This window comes from Trichechus manatus, unplaced genomic scaffold (genome assembly GCF_000243295.1).
Source record: "Trichechus manatus latirostris isolate Lorelei unplaced genomic scaffold, TriManLat1.0 scaffold00079, whole genome shotgun sequence".
Classification (NCBI taxonomy): domain Eukaryota; kingdom Metazoa; phylum Chordata; class Mammalia; order Sirenia; family Trichechidae; genus Trichechus; species Trichechus manatus.
Window position 1 is genome coordinate 738,058 of NW_004444015.1, and position 16,199 is coordinate 754,256.

General features: G+C 42.8%; 1 protein-coding gene across 1 annotated transcript in view; it reads right to left on the reverse strand.

The window, feature by feature from the left end:
• AFF2 (ALF transcription elongation factor 2) overlaps positions 1 to 16,199 on the reverse strand; it is a 543,144-nt gene that overhangs the window by 214,981 nt on the left and 311,964 nt on the right. The gene's annotated exons all lie outside the window — the stretch shown is intronic.

Below are 16,199 nucleotides of genomic sequence, written 5' to 3' on the forward strand. Positions count from 1 at the left end.
CTCATGCCATCGCTCAATACTCTAGCAAACATCATTATTGCATTCTATCGTGGGGGCTGCCTACAGCCCAGTCTCACGAAAAGGTCTTTGTTCCCCTTTCCCCACACAAAGGCATCAATGTGAGTCTGAAGTGAAATAGGACAAAATGTCAGCAATAAGCAGACACAGCAAGAACATTTGCCTATGAATCAAAGGAGTTGGGTGTGAGTCCTGGCCCTACCAGTTGGCAACAGAACATTGTATCCCCCTGAGCTCCAGTTTTCCCAACTGTAAAATAAGTGATAATAATAATAATAATGCCTGCCCCTTTCAAATCTCACAGGGTTTCTGAACGCATCAAATGAGCGAAGCGATGTGAATGTGCTTTGTAACCCGCAAAGCCCCACACGATGAGTCAGGTTATTACCTCTCGCGTGGTTGTTCTCCTCACTGCTATTATTATTAAGTCCAGGCTTCTCATCTTTTCAAGGCAAAATCTGACTCACTCTTGTCAACTGCAAATATCATCTCTACACCTGGAATTATAAATGTCCATTTCCTTATGGGGAGAAATGCTGTCAAAATAGGAAAAGTTGTGGACTCTGGGGCTTTGCAGCAACTCTGAAGTCGGGACACTCAGGAGCGGGACAGACTCTATAGACAACGGCAGTCGAATCAATATGCATCCATACCCAGCCTGTAGATTTTTTTTAAAAAAAGAAAATACTGGAATCCAACAGTCTCGTGGAGTCACTAGCTCCTCAAATCCATCTAGCCCTGCCCTCCAGCTGTTTTTGTCTCAATACAACTATATCTGGGCCACAAGGGCTTTTCTCCCCCTGCAAGTGCTTTTTAATTAGCCAGCAAGCATCTCCTAAGTGCCTAGAACAGTGCTAGGCGTGGGGAGGGGGCTGGTAAGACAAAGAACTCAGAGACTTGGCCTCCTCTCAGAGTGAAATGTCTGGAGGGGACGAGACACCAAACAATTAGAGGCCCACTGGGACCCACATTGTGAGGTAGTCACCACAAGGGTAATAGGATCGCCTTCATTCATCTGCCCGCCTATTCAGCAGGTCCCCCATTTACTTCTTTAGACAACAAATCCTGATTGAGCTCACACTGTGCTCAGGATGGTGCCAAGGGGGAGGGTTGAAAGACACTGAAGACAACATAGTCTCTGCCTTCGAGACGGTCCGCAAAGTGGGGAGACAACACTTACACAGGAAAGACACGGCAATGCCAAATGGGGGTCTGCTTGAGCGGCCAGGGAAAAGTACCTACCGGGTTCCCAGACAGAGCCAAGTCCGACAGAAGCTCCCAGCCGCCGAGGTCGCCACTGTATTCCTCACCCCATATGGGAGTGAGAGGCCACAGGTTTGACATGGCCGCGGAGTGGCGGGGCTGCCAGCAGCCACTTTGGTTCCCAAGCCACCTGCAGAGTACGCCGGGGTCACTGTGCGCACTGGAAGAAAGCTGACCTCAGCCTGGGGCTCGGCCCCCAATCTGGTCCAGTTGCTCTCTCTCTGGCTCCCTGGCTCTCTCTCTCCCCCACACAACTATGGCAGGAATTCTGGAGCAGTCACTCGGACAGGTGTGCCACTGAAGAGAACTAGTGGTGACACCGGGATTAGAACTGCTACCCGTGGAGTTGCCAAGCGGCTGCTTACTGCCTGAGCCACCTTCTCCTCCCTTTAAATCCACACTTGAGTATTCAGATAGTCCACAAAGCGCAAGTTAGCCACTCAGAGCGGCAGAGTCCTTTTGCGTTCCCCCTCGCCGCCCCCTCCTCCTGGAGCAGAAAGCAAGCTGCACGCCGCCCGCCAGGGAGCCCGGGCTCTCGCTCCTGGCCCCCACGACCCTCTTGAGCCGGGCACCGACGTGGTCCTCTCTGCAGGCCAGGGAGGGAGGAGGCGCACGTCGGGCAGGTGGTGAGTGGACAGCAAGCCCTCCCAAGTGCCTACCCCTCTGCATGTGACAGTGCAGGCTGCCACCCCATGTAGCCACCGAGCGACCACGCACAGATCATCTGCCTGGTGACAAATCCATATCTTAGGAAAGAATCAGGTTACCTTTAAAGCATCAAATATTCAATTAACGGCAGCAACAATAAATGAATTGCATAGGATGTTTTAATCATTCGGAAATTAATCAGTTTGGAGCACACTTCCTGGCGCTTAGGGTAATGCAAGATACCAAAAATACCCTGCTTGTGGCATTGGGAAACATAAACAGCAGCTAGCACTAACAGAAAACATGGAGATTATTGTAAAACAGCAAAAGAATAATGATCACACACGGCTAACCCGGAGGAGCTCCCTGCATGTCTCTGAGTACGGTATTATTGAGGGATTTTGAAGGGAAAGAGGTCATTTTTTTTTTTTTTTATAAAATCATCTTGAAGCTGTCCCACAATACCTGGCAATCAAAACCCACTATTCTAGACATTCCATTTTGACAAAGATCTTTCAAAGCGAAACTCAAAAATCGCCAGTTTAATTACCAGCGAAAGCTTGGATTCCTCTAACGAGTACACATTGAGTCACACACACTGCTAAGACAGCAGCTTCCAAACGGACTCTGTTTGCACTTTCGTGAACAAACTGCCACATTTACCAAATGACCGATTGATGGGACACAGCTCCCCTGACAAAGTATTACTAATCAAATTAAAAGTCAGGTTATGCTGTCGGACTACCCGGTGAGCTTTCAGTCTTTTAAAATGTTTTCATCTCCATCATTAGTCATTTGTAAAATCAGGGGACCAGCAGCCGCCGAAGTTCCAATTGGCATGTGTTTTGGGATCCCTGTATCTCCCCATCCAGGGAGTCCCAGTTTTCAAACAATGAATTTGGAAAACTACAAACCCAGTTCACATTAGGATCCTTCTGTCCCTTGCTTCCCGCCTCACCGCCTCACCTTAACCTGTCCCTAGTCTAGTTTGTATTCATGAGTCTATGATTAAACGGGAACAGTTAATATTACATAAGCTGCAGACGGAAGTCCTCAGGTAATAGAACTTTAATCAAAACAACAACAACAAAAAGGTTTCACAACAGTTACATGCTACCACCAACTCATCTTCCAATTTCATTTGAATACGGCCAAAGTCCTTGGGGTCCACAGAGTTGTTTACTTTAAAATACTGCTTCTAGCCAATTTTTAAGGAAGTTACGTGGTCAAAATGCCCCATGTAAAACAAGCTAATATTCACTATTCTGTCTAAGAAAGGAAGAACAAAAATAGAGCATGGCAACCAACGGAATTTAACACATGCCATTTTAGAAGTACAGAAAAAGATCCTTTGTAGAGAATCTTACACGGAAAGAAGAGTGAAAAAGAGGGAGGTAGCAATCAACTTTTATTTATTTGAGCAAATACATGGAATAATTTACTATATTTTCTTGGGGCACTGAGGGGTAGTGAATAGAGCATGGTCTTTGAAGCTGGACAGACTTGGATTGAAATCCCTGCTCTGATAACTTGATTTGCTTTCCGACCTTGGGCAAGTAACGTGAACTTCTCTGAGCCTCTGTTTTCCTATCCGTATGAGAGGAATAAAAATAATCGCGTGCAGGATCGTTGGGAGGTTGCAATGGAGTGAGGCGTATGAAGTTCCATCGCCGAGTAGTGGATACATGTTAAGTCTGAAAGGCTAGTAGAAGGTCCGTCTCCATTGGCACCTTTAGAGTCTAAGTTTCCTCTAAGGCCTCTAGAAAGGTTTCAGCACCTTGAGCCTGGGGCCCACTGATGTGCTAGTTGCGCTGCCTTGTAAATCGGCCCCCATGACATCTTGCGAATACCACCAATTACTAAATCCTATTCAGGGGCCCAGTGTGTCAGGAGTCTCAGGCTCCTGCTCCATCTGCTGGCTCTCACTGAAGGTGACAAAGGAGGCTGGAGATGGGACTCGAGGGGGTAAGACAACAGGGAGAGAAGGGGGTGGGGGAGGGTTAGGGGAGGGACAGGCACAGTGCTTCATTAGGAGGACATCTCTTCACTGATTACATTAGGTATGGGCAATGGCAGAATGCATATGCAGAAAGGCCCATCATCAGCTGAGAGTACCTAATGGCAGATGGAATTTTGAGTGAAGAGTACTTTATTCAGTGGGCTCTGAATAGCCATTAGCTCACTGTTCATTTATTTGGTCTAATAACTAGTTACTATAGAAGAGTGAGCTACAAACAGGGGGGTTAGGGGTCTTAGAGAAAAACAAGATGCCCATCTGGAGATATTACTGTAAGAAACCAAGAACTGTCTGGAAGGGCCTAGCTGCCTGACTGGCTTTCCCCCAAGGAAGCCCTGCCTCGGGTTGATCACCTGGGCTGGGCAGTGAGGTCACTGTGGCTGCTGCTGCTGTGGCTGTGGCTGTCAGTGCCCAGACTCAGGCCCCCAGGACCAGGCATCCTACTTACACCTTCTCCAGGCTTCTTGCCTAGATTCCTGTCTTGGCAGCCCAGGCTCAAGCTGTCTTCCTGCCTCCGCAGGCCAGTCTGGCCAACTCTGACCCAACTTGCTTGTCCTTTCCTGCCTGTGCTCTCCTTGGTGTGTCTGCGGGCCATGGGACCTTCCATCTGAAATTCCTCAGGGCCGGCAGATACCCACATCTGTCCTGTCTAAGTCCTAGCACTGCAATCAAGGACCATTTAGGATAAAAGTCATGATTTCACTAAATTCCTACTTCCTGCACTTCCATTAATGCTAACGGCTATCTTGTGTGCAGGCCCATAATCTCTTCTAGTAAAAGAGACTGTAAAAATACAGATGTACACATTGGAGTAGAGGAGGGTGATTTCTGAACTCTATCCATGGCCACACTACCATGCATGATCTAAGTTACAAGGCTAGCCCGCATGATGGAGGCATATAGAAAAGACATATCGAGAAGTAAGTTCATTTCTGAATTTTGGCCGTTAGAGTAAATGTTAGAATTGTCACATGCTCATGAGCGCTCTATCCTCATAGCAAACTCTTATAACCGAGAGCAACTAAACAATCGCAAAGCAGCGATCTCTCTTTCAGGTAACTATGATCTTGCAAAGTAGTGAAAAGAAACACATACTGGGAGACAGGAAAGAGAAGTTCCAGGTCCAAGCTCTAGCACTAACTAGCGGTGTGAGTTGGGGCAAGTCACTTCCTCACTCTCCAACTTAACACATTGAAGGCATGGGGATATATTACAAGTTCCCAGTGTTTTGTATTTCACATAACAGTAAAAAAAAAAAAAAAAAATAACTAATAGGGGATCCATATAAAATGACCAAATTTTTATTTTGTCAAGAAAGGACATTAGGAAAACAGCCACTCTCACTATTGTTTTGTAAAAGAAAGAACATTATAACACCCAAAAGGTAGGAAGGACATAATCTTTGAATAAAGGATAGTTTATTCTCAAGATAGGACAATTAGCAAATTATGCCAACATCAGACACACACACGAACACATACAAATACGCACTCACACAGACACATACATGTACTCACTCCATACACACACTCAAACACACTCACACACATGTACACACAGACTCATACAAACACACACTCACATACACTCACAGACACACTAACACAGACACAGACACACATACAATTGTCCTTATAGTTCCCATTTTGCAACAAAATAACAACATCACTTCCACCCTGGACTGGTCACCAGGAGAGATGATGTCTAAGGTATCTTGAATTCTATGCTTTTATTCATCTTGTATTTTATTCACTTCTATTTTATATAGTTCATTCTATATAGTAGTCCACTTTTAACTTTCCATTCTCTATCTCCTAAAACCAACCGAAAACCAAATCCACTGCTGTTGAGTTGATTCTGACTCATAGTGACCCTATAGGAAGGAGCAGCATTGCCCCATAAGGTTTCCAAGGAGCGACTGGTGTCTTCGAACTGCCGACCTTTTGGTGAGCAGCCATAGCTCTTAACCACTGCGCCACCAGGGCTCCCTCTATCTCCTACCCATGGATAAATTTCTGTGTGGATTACTCACACTCATTGTCAAATTCCAGGTACATTACCTCTCTCTTTTTTTTTTAAATGCATGGAAAATGCAAACGAATTTTTGTACTTACCAATAGAAATGTAATTAAGAAGAGTATATAATATGGGGAGCCCTGGTGGTGCAGTGGTTCAGAGCTTGGCTGCTAACTAAAAGGTCTGTAGTTTGAATCCACCGGCTGGCTGCTCTTTGGAAACCTTACAGGGCAGTTCTACTCTGTCCTATAGGGTCGCTATGAGTCGGAATTGACTTGACAGCAACAGGCTTTTTTTTTAAATACCATATGTAGCATGCATGTACTATAGGCTTCATCTATAAAACAGTAAATCCTAAAATGAAGCTGAACCAAAAGACTGTCTACTCAAGAGACAAGGAGTGTCCCAGGAGTCCACATTCCACATAATGCAGCATACTATCTATCACGTGCCATATATTCCAAAGGCAAACAAACACTTCTAGGTATAGCTAGCAGGGGAGGAGGAAAATCAGGTGAGCTCGGTGTCCTGGAAGGCTAGAGCTTCAAGGAGAAAGTGGCCATTACGTAAGATAAGGATGCAGAATTGGCCATTGGCTTTGGCAAGATCTAGGTCGCTGATGACCTTGGTCAGAGCTGTTTCAGTGGCACGGTGGGGATACAAACCTGATTGGAGTGTGCTGAAGAGAGAGTTGGAGGGCTGGAAATGGAGAGAGTAATTGCAGCAATTCTCTGAGGGATTTTACTGTGAAAGGGAGCGGAGAAATGGGGTGACAGGTAGTGGCAACGTGGGGCCAAGGTTTTTTTTTTGAAGAGGGATGATATTAAGCCATACTTACATACCAATGGGATTAACTCAGTAGAGAGGAGAGAAGGGTAGCAGGAAGCAGAAGAGAAAGTGAATGATTGTAAAAGCAAAGTCCTTGAGAAGAAGAGAGCAGATCAGGACACAATTGGAGAGGTTGGCCTGAAATCAGAGCCGGGACGCTTCTGGACACTTCTTCCATTGTAACAGGAGGGAAGGCAGAGTGCCTGGGTACCTAAGCAGCTGGGCTGGAGCAATTAAAGATGAAAAGATGAGGTAGTTCTTGTCTGATTGTGTCTATTTTTCTCTATGAAGTATGTGGTAAAGTCATTAGCTGAGAAGGGGAGGTGGCTATCGGGGATTTGAGCAGAAAGGAAAGTGTGAAAGAGTTGTCTTGGAGAACAGGAAAGCATGAGTTTGCTAGCGAAATACAATAGAACTATCTGGCAATGTTGAAGGGAGAGGGAGAAAGAGCTATAGCATGAAACACAGAAAAAAATGTACCCACAGGGTGAAGGGGGAGATAAAGGAAGAAGGAGGCAGGGGGAAAGAAGACAGTTGGAAGCTAAGTAGCTCTGACGATTTAGATGGAGGTCACACTCTGTTCTTCACTGTCTCCTACTGCACTTTCAAACTGATTAGCTAATTAACCACAGTTCCCAGTTCTCCAACTGTTCTAATCTATAAGAGGCTTCATTCTGAATGGAATAAGCAGAGAGCCCAGCAGTAGGAGCAATGATTTGCTGGGATCCTACAGTGGTGACTCCTATAATATTACCCAGAAGGCCAGAAGAAATGAAGTCCGGGGCCAAATATGGCCCTAAGGCTTGATGATCTCCTCTCCAGGGTGAAATGAACTCAACTTTGTCTTTAGAGGAGCACAGAGAACTCGATTAACCTGTATCTCCACAGAAAGATAATTCCTATATAACATTTGAAGGCGTCTTCAAATTGTTTAAAGAAGAGCTACTTTTAATCTTTTAAATATTTTGTATTTAAGCATGCATTTTATACATTTACAAAGTGACTGTTAGCATGAAACATTTTAAAATGAAATTATCTTTTAAAATACATCATAGATTGACAAGTTCTTCAAAGCACTTATGGTTTACTCAAGAAACAAGGACTTCCTCAGTGAAAAAAACCAAAGTGGGAGTTCAGGATTTTCTGGTTGCTTCTGAAGACATTTCCACAGGCACATTAAAGGGTCTTAAATTAAGCACTGCAACCCCATTTACTAAAGCACCTTTTCAGTATGTATCTTTGCCTCTTATTTTTGACTGTCTTTTAGAAAAGAAAGGTCTTTCCTTGACATTCACCATCCCTCACCCTAAAAAAACGACTACATTCTTCTTCTAAATACATAGCTAATGCTTTAAACGTCTGTGTTAAAATGAAAAATCCAGATTTCCATTTGATTTTTTTTTCTAGCTAAATTTTCCTTAACGCAGTGTAAGCGGAAGAGACTTTCTAAATTGTACGCAGACATGCCCTCAGTAAAAATGGGACAACAGAACACACTTGATAGAAAGCGGCTCCAACTTGCAGACTAACCTCTAACGAACCTGGCGCCATATTGATTCTCTAAACCCCGCACCTTCAGGTTGTCTTAATTGCCAGTGGATGACACTGTGATTCTGCAGAAAGAGTTACCACTGATGTGATGATCCAGAAGAACAAGCTGTGTGCCTGGGAACGGAATCCTCGCCAGCACCCCTATTATTTATAACTCCAATTAAAACATTTTTATCTATTAACGCTGAGCGACGCTGCTAAATATCCTCAGGGAAGTTCACTTTTTTTTTCCCCTCTACTTCTGAAATCTCTTAGATCTGAGCCCACTTGCATGGGGTTTAACTGCTATGAAAATGAAATGATAGCTAAGAATAACTCACTTCCATTAGATTTAGAAATCTCATTAATTAATTCCACATCTCCGATGGTGTAGAGCCCAAACTCAAATGCAAGATCTAATTAAAGCGAAGGGGAAAAACGTTCAGAAACAACACTGAGATGGAAACATGGAAGTAACTGTTTAGCCTCAAATTAATGAGGCGCTTTGCTAAGCAAGCATGTCCATTAATCCCTAATGAGGATTTTAAACACATTAAAACTTCCTAATACAAAATGTTTGCCTTCCTTTTGTCCAATAACAAATAAGCCAATAATTTTCTGGCTCTAAATGACACTATCAACTGTCACGGGATGTTTTATTTGACAAACCCTCCATTCAAATACTGTAAAACCAATTAATTTGCCTGCTGTGAAATGTGTTTCTTGACAGCTTTTATGTGATTTTTTTTTTTCCTTCTCAAAGAAATGTAAATAGGAGGTCAACGTAGGTGCCTGATTTGGGTTTAAAAAAATATGCCACGGTAGCTATAGATTTTCTACTCAGTTTGCATTTCAAATGAGTTGAAAGACAACCTCCATTTTGAGGTCATCAGTCTCTAGATTGGTCTCCTGATACATAAACACTGTCCGAGTAATAGTTTGATTGTCATGAAGATGGTATAATATTTGAAAAGCGAGAGTTGTGAAATTACCGCTCTGTTCAGTTATAAATGATTCACAGCCTGGCCTTTTCCTTACTGGCTTTGTTAGTGACCTGGCTTTGTTGCCCGTCTCCTGTGACCTCCATCCTTCCCCAAAATGCACCTGTGTGTGTGTCCAGGAAATCGCTCCACAGAATTGGAGTTTATTCCGATGCTTTTATTTGAAAACGCTTCATTTGTTACACTTTTTGGTTGGCAGAAAAATCACTAGAACAAATACAAGAAGTGCTTGTTTCTTAAACTTCCCCTGGGCCTTACTTAGTACCTCCAGTTAGCTTGAGAGGTGGTCCCAAGGCTTCATCTCCCTAGTGTTTATGGGACACTCTGAAACTCTTGGCTCATGGAAGGGCATGGCACATTCCCAGAAAATCACTCTGCAAAACACAGACCCTTGACAGAGTGCGTGTCGTAAAGAAAAGGTCAGTGACATTAAGTGTGTGCCTGCTCTGTGGAGCATCTCGAGCCCATTGCATTATACATTGAAGACCAAAAAGGGAGTGATGCATGGTGTCCCGCAGTTAATGGTGCCTGACTGAGTGTCAATTAAAGCGGACAACATATGCGTGGCACCAATGGTCCGAGATTGCCTCAAATTCATATGAAGACCAGAGACTGATCATTTCTTAGCCACGGAAGTATGCAGGATAAAAGATACATGACAGCGGTTTATAATTCCAGGTACAAGCACAACACAGTAATGAGACAAATGCAATAAATCCCTAGTCAAAGCACTGCACTCTACTCCTGACCAGAATCAACGTGTTGAGGTACTCCCAAAGTTGGTGTTTGGAAAATCTGTTTATGTTAAGGAAATAATCCCCAAAGGAAAATATACGATTGCACCCCCATTAAGCACGAAACATTGAACTAAACATGGGAAATTCATTAGATGATAAACAATATCTGTCCACAGGGTGCATATACTCTAGATGGGTAGACAAATGAGTAATGACAGAGCAAATTAGCATATATTTTCTGAACCCTGAATCAGGCACACAGCCAAAGGATTTTTCTTTTAGTGGGTCCGAAAAGCAGTTTGTGTAACGTGATTTAGTTGGCTCAGCACGGGAACTTCCAGAATATCTAGTTATGGCGAGAATGAAAGTTACTATTTTAAATCAGAACTATCCTAGAAAAATCCAGACTGTGTGTTGCTTCTGCTTTAAGAGCCAGATGAATGGCTCTGCCAATAACTGTAATAGGAAATCAGAGAAAATGGCCCATGGACTTAGGGTGGTCGAGCAAGGAAGTGAGATTTGATCTTGACTTTAAAGAAGACAAAAGATTCAGATAGGCAGTGACTATGGCATTTTGGAAAGAAGGAATGATGTTTCCTGAGAGCGCTTTAATTTTCGCATAGTCAAATGTAATTGGATAGGAACAGAAAATGCGGTGGATTAATCTGATGTGGAACTCAAGGCTCTCTGCGCATGCTGGGCACCAGCATATAGCATTCTGCCCCACCTGCAGGATGCCTTTAGTGTTTCAAGAGATCTGTCTTAGTTAACGTTCTTGAACCAACCATTTTGAAACTCTGTTGGTCCACTGACAAACTGTATGACCTTGGGCAAGTCACAGTTTCTCCAAATGCAAAATGAAAGTGTTGGCCTAGAATCTACTCTCTGAGGTGACTCCCGTTCATTAAAACAAGTCTATCAATCTGTGGTCTGAAGCAAATTAATTTCAAAGCTTCAACTTGTGTTCACCTAGCTGATCTCCAGTTAATAGATGAGTCTCCAACTTAAAATTAAAAGCAACATATTTCATAGGTACAGAGACTGCACGATCTACAGAAGTAAAAATGTCAAGACATTCCAACAAGTATTTCCATAATGGAAACAGAAAATGTGCTTTAGAATTACAGCGGAAGCATTAAAATGTGGGCAGTGCAATTTTTAATATCAGGGAGACCCCAATAACAATTAGATGTCATTTTCAAAGATAAGCAGTCCAAAAGCCAAAGGGCCTCAATCGTGTGAGAGCTTCTGGTTGAGCTAAAGGTCATTGCTAAATGGTAGGGAAAATATAATCTATACTTGGCTAAGTTAATAAACTTGAAGCCGAAATATGTCAAAATGACTCTTTTGAAAAGATTATTTTGAAAAACCCTGTAACAGTTCCTAAATCTTCCTGTTTAATCAAGATTTGGGATTGTACTGAGACCACCAGAACATCAAGTGTGCTTGCGACCTTTTCAACTGTCAGACCAGACAGATTTTTATCTTACGCGAATCAACCCAAAGCCTCAAAGGTGCAGTGCCAGAACATGAATCCATTTCACCAGACAGTCATTGAAATTATAATTCAAAGTTCAACTTACTTTCGCATTTTCTACTGCAATACTTTTGGCAGCCCAGGGCGGTAAGTCAAAACCTGGTTTCCAATGGAGACCACTTCTACTGGTTTCTAAATGTTGGCAGCAAGAATTCCTTCTTGTCAAAGAGATCAGCAGATGCTGGTTGTCATTAATTTACTTTCAATGACTGCTGCTCACTCTTAGGAAGCCTATCTTTACCTAAAGAGGTTGACCTGCTGCTGGAGCCCATCAGAAACAGACATGAAGAGACACTGATACATTAGGATATTGGGAACTTCCCTCTAGTAGTCTTCACAGACACCATAACTTCTATTTATCCTCACTGATGCCATGAGCACAAAAAATAAGATTTGTGGCGAAGACATATAGTTGGAATCTATAAATGCTCCCAACTCAAGATAAATATATATTACACTGTAAAGTGTTATTTGAAGATCCTTAGAATCAGTTTTAGGGGCTTCATTCATATGGAGCATCATAAAGAAAAGAGATTTTGTAAAACTAAAAAAATATAGTAATTTAAATGAGGCAATTGGTAATACTTAGTGTGCATTTAGTTGGGTACTCAGTAGGCTCCGGGCAGAGGACATACTGTAAGTAAAAATTCGTTATGATCACACTAATCATTGAAATTACCTCACCTGGCACTTAGGTGTACTTAGAACAAATATGTGTCATTAATTTCTAAATGTCTTGCCTTTGTTTTACAATCCATGCTCAAAAGGAACGCATGCCACTTTATCAGGATGTTGCAAAGTTTTTAAGCAGCATCTAACATCTATTATGTAATGATAAGCTTTTCAATTAGCATTTTCAAGATTCTCAGTTTCTCAGTTCTAGGAATGATAATGTAATCCCATGTGAGGTCTCTTAAATCATTAATGTGAAGATATTAGCCTCTTAATTCAAAATTCTAAGAACAGCACCCTAGTGGCACACAAAAACAACAGACTGAGAGCATTCATATGAAGGTGATATTAAGACTGTCTTCTACTCTGACTGCTACAAAGACCACAGCCAGTACAAATAGACAGTTCCTTGGAAATTTAGAGTTTTTGATGGGTTACAAAGTCCTTTCACGTCCTCTCCACCTCTTTCCCTAGTATCATTTCTTCTTCTCAACAACTCTGTGATAAGAGCAAAGAAGATAGAATATTGTTTTAGAGCTAAAATACTGAGGCCTCACACGGTTCCATGTTTTGTTTGAGATTTTATGATTAGTTAGTGGTGAAGATGGACCCAGGGTGGCACAAATGTTTCACTCTCAGCAATTAACCTAAAGATTGGTGGTTTGAACCCACCCAGTGGCTCCATGGAAGAAAGGCCTGGTGATATGCTTCTATAAAGCTTACAGCCAAAAAACCTTATGGAGCAGTTCTAATCTGTAGCACATGGGATTGTCACGAGTTGGAATTGACTTGATGGCTTTTTTTTTTCTTTTCTTTTTTCTTTTTTTTTTTTGGTTTAGTGGTGAAGACTAGACTCTGGGTTTTTGGCCCTCCAAATCCTGTGTTTCACTATTTCATGCTGCTGGTCTGTAAATGTAGATTTACCCACAGAGTTCCCACCAAAGCCATACCAATTCAGGAGGCAAGTTGTTGAGCTGTAATGAAGACTTCTCCCTAATATGAGTGGCTACTTGTCTCTGCTTTAGAGCAAATAATGTTTTCACAAATTCCAAACTGACTATCAACATAAAAGGCAAAACACTGACGATCTTAAAGGAAGCTACCAAATTGCATGTTGAAAACTTGAGAGAGGAAGAAAAGCATCTTGCAGGACCATCACCTATACAATTATGACTCGGTCTGTACCTTGAAGAGCACTTGATATTGTCACTAGTAGACCAACCCTTTCCTCTAGCCAGGCCTCCAAAGTTGCTAAGCATTGAGGACTCAGGGTAAGCACTGAAGGTCAGCACCGCAACACTCCAGTCCTGAGTCCTCCTTTATCTCTTGTTCCTTGGCCATTTTACATCTCATCAACGGAAATTCCTATGGGCTCGTCTATAGTCCAAACATGCCCTGCAAACTGTCCTCCCACCAACATCCACAGTCAATACTGATTTTAAGAGTCATGAATTGGTGGTGAAATGAGCTTACTGGTGCCATGACAAGGCTAGAATGAAGGAAGACATTTGCTCATTCAATACAACCTATCCTTCCCCTTTTATTGCTCTACTCAAGGAATGGGGAAACAACCAAATGCTTCTGTCAGGGACAACACTTCCATCTTTATAAACTCCGGTTACTTACAGTAAGATGGACACTCTGAAAAAGGACTGCTCCTGGAAGCCAGTCATTCCAGATATGGTGGAGGCCTTTGACCCAAAGCATTAGAGCTCTGAATGAGATCTACTAACTCTGCTGGAGGACATGGAGGGGATGGACTGGCAATAAGTGAAATAACTCTCATGGATAGGCTCTTGACAGAGAAAGGGCCCTAGGGGTATTACACACTAACCTTCCAACTTCCAGCTCATTTTAAAGATGAGGACAAACGCAGTCCAGAGAGGTGAAATGATTCTCCCAAGGTCACACAGCCATGTGAATGGAAGACCTGGGACTAAACTGAGGTCCATCTGACTGAAAAGGCCAGGGTCTTCTTATCATGTTATGCAACCACGGCTTCCATGACTCATGTGACTGGGGACTCAGTACTTCACCATTCCATTTGCTTCACTTCAATTCATTTGAATTTAATTAAGCATTTCAAGAAGCTCTAATTGAGCTTCTTCCACTGGCTCCTGTACTAAGTGGTAGGAGTGATACAGAAAGCAAACACATGATCGGACGGATCCCTCTACAGAGTCTCTTCTGTGTTCTGTTGAGAAGGAGCAGGTGGAGGAGGAGTGTCCCACCTTACTCCTGAAAATACTATCCAAACATAGTATCTCTTCAAAATGTTTGAGATACTGTGATGACGTGGTGATGGCTAAGACTGTGATGAAAAGATGTTAGAGAAATCTGTGTGAAAGCAAGAACAGAAGACATAGAAAAAGGAGGCAAAGTCTGGCATCTTTTTGATGTGCTCACTTTCCAGTCACCCAGCAGTGTAGACTCTGCCCTTCCCCACCCTACTCCACCTCTCCCCACTGAAGTCGGGATCACTAGGAAGTCAGAACCCAGCTTTGCCTCCAGCCAGGTGTGTCAGGAAAATGGCTAGAGCTACTCCTTAGAGTCTTTGGCTATACAGCACAGTGAGATTAGCTGATGCAGAAGGGGTCACGGTCATTGCCTTGGCTTCCATAACCTCGTGTTCAGTCTAAACAACTGAGTCAATCAAAGCAAGGAGACTAGGTGATATAATGATAGCAAATTGGAAGTACCAAGAAGAGAAGGTTAGATGAACGAACCCATTTTGTGCGTTATGATTTAAGTGCACAAAATAATAGCAGTTGTTAATTTCTGGAGAGAGATGCATTTGAACAGCTGCAAATGCTCCACTCCTGTAAATAATCCATCCATGCCTCCTTTCGAATGGTGTCTATTTCTACAGGGAAATTGGCCACTCTGAGTTGTATTTCTGGGAGTTAAGAAAGCTGCCTGCCTTCTCTTTTTCTTTTCCAGGTCTACTCAATAGTGAAAAGGGTGAAAATGCAACCCTAACATCTAGCCCGTAAGTGAAAGGGCCACACCAAAGAGAAAATGCTCAGTTTCAGTGGGGCTCCCTAACTAAGCATCCCAGACCATGGCCGAATACTGACCTCCAACCCTCTATGCTTGAGACTCTAGGGTGAGCACTTGGTGGCGGCTGCCCCCAAGGCACACAGAGTGCTATATGAAGACCAGCCCAGCATTTTACATACTTATTGCTTCACAGGATACTGATTTTGGTTAAAGGTAAGGTGAAAAAATGGAAGCTATTTGTGTTGCTCTTGCTTTAGTGTTAAAATGATCATTAAAATGGCTATTATTTATGGGAATGCTTGTTGAGCACTTACATTGTGCCAGGCAAATGCTTTATCTTACTTAATCTCCAAGATGAGGAAAGGAAGTTCAGAGAAGGCAAGTAACTTGCCCAACGTCACACAGTTAATATGTGATGAAGTCAAAGCACAAAACGATGTCTGTATGACTTCAAACCATGTTCTTAACCCTTGTATAAGAAGACCACCTCCCAATTATATTGTTATCAAAAAGTAGTGTAGTATAAATATATCACACACACACACACACACACACACACACACACACACACACGTATCCATCGTTGAGGTCACTGTGTATTTTGAGTGCCTTCCAACCTAGGGGGCTCATCTTCCAGAACTATATCAGACAATATTTTGTTGTGATCCACAGGATTTTCACTGGCTAATTCTCAGAAGTAGATCACCAGGCCTTTCCTCCTAGTCTGTCTTAGTCCGGAAGCTCCACTGTAACCTGTCCACCACGGGTGGCCCTGCTGGTATTTGAAATACCAGTGGCATAGCTTCCAACATCACAGCAACGCACAAGCCACCGTACTATGAAAAACTGACAGATGGGAGGTGGTAGGCCACTATTAAAAATATGACTCGTGTTTTATTATTATTCTCACTTGGCAAAACTCCTTTGTTATA